Raw genomic sequence first — 1673 nt, forward strand, 5'->3', positions numbered from 1 at the left:
ATTTGATGTTGCGACTTAAAGCAATTCAACAGCAATTGGGGCAAATCAAAATTAAGTCATACGGAATAACGAACAAAGTGTGCCTGCCCCTGTGGCGTGCTGAGAAGTTTGACAAATTTGGGGTTGTTTTAGGCGAGTTTGGCCCTTGTTCTGGGTTTGTGTGTCAGCATTTGCAAGGCTGACTTTCCAACTAACTAGTCTCAGGGTGTTACCCCCGTACAGCATTAGTGTTGCTTGTTGAGAGGCCAAAGTGACTGATGTTGCTGCTTATAGAATCATCATAGAACGGTGAAGGCTGGAAGGGACCTCACAGATCACCAGGTTCCAACCTCCCAGCCATGGGCAGGGACGCCTTGCACCAGACCAGGCTGCACAAGCCTCATCCAACCTGCCCCTCCAGGGAAGGGCATCAACAACCTCCCTGGGCAACGTGTTCCAGTGCCCTCCTGCCCTCATGATGAGGAATTTCTTCCTGATATCTAACCTAAATCTCCCCTCTCTCAGTTGAAAACTATCACCCTTGTCCCATCACTGCCTTCCCTGATGAAAAGCCCCTCCCCAGGTTTCCTGTAGCCCCTTCAGGCACTGGAAGGTTCTCTAAGGTCTCACCCGAGCCTTCTCTTCCCCAGGCTGAACACCCCAACTCTCTCAGCCTGTCATCACAGCAGAGCTGCTCCAGCCCTCTGATCATCTTGGTGGCCTCCTCTGGCCCCAACAGCCTCATGCCTTTCCTGTGCTGCAGGACCAGAGCAGAGAAGAGGGGCAGAATCACCTCCCTGTGCTTCTTCTGGTGCAGCCCAGGTCACAATTGGCCCACTGGTCTGCGAGAACACCCTGGTGGCTCATGTCCAGCTCCTCATCTACCCCCACCCCCAAGTCCTTCTCCTCAGGGCTGCTCTCCAGCCCTTCTCCCCCCAGCCTGGATTGGTGCCTGGGGCTGCGCTGACCCAGGTGCAGGACCCTGCACTTGGCCTTGTTGAACTTCATGAGGTTGACCCTGGGCACCTCTCCAGCCTGTCCAGGCCCCTCTGGATGGATCCCTCCCCGCTGGGGTGTCAGCCACACCTCACAGCTTGGCATGGTCAGCAAACTTGCTGAGGATACACTCAGTCCCACTGTCCATGCCTCCAACAAAGACGTTGCACAGCAGCGGTCCCAGCACTGACCCCTGGGAACACCACTCCTCACTCGCCTCCGCTGGGACCCTGAGCCTCCAGCCCAGCTCCAGCACAGCCCTCCAGCCAGTCACGGATCCACCGAGCGCTCCAGCTGTCAAATCCATGTCTGGTCAGTTTGGAGACCAGGACGTCGTGTGGGACCGTGTCAAACGCCTTGCACCACTCCAGGCAGACGACATCTATCACCCGCCACTATCCACCATCTCTGCAGCCTTGTCTTAGGCCACCAAATCGGTTGGGCACGATTAGTGAAGCCACGTTGGCCGCCTCTTGTGCCCTTTGTTCTACCCCTGCCGCCCGGTGGCGCCGCTCGGGCCCTTCAGGCAGCTTTGCACCTGTGCAGCGGCTGCCAGGGACACTGCGCCTTTCCCACCCTCCACCCGGAAGGTCTGGAGGTGCTGCAGGCAGAGGTGGGAGGTCTCGAAGGGCTGTTCCCAGCGCAGGACGGAGGGCCGGGAGCAGGAGGCGGGCCGGCCGGGCCCCGCCGGGCTGAGG

Source organism: Chaetura pelagica, unplaced genomic scaffold, assembly GCF_000747805.2.
Source record: "Chaetura pelagica isolate M959 unplaced genomic scaffold, ChaPel_1.0 scaffold47, whole genome shotgun sequence".
In the NCBI taxonomy this organism is placed as follows: Eukaryota; Metazoa; Chordata; class Aves; order Apodiformes; family Apodidae; genus Chaetura; species Chaetura pelagica.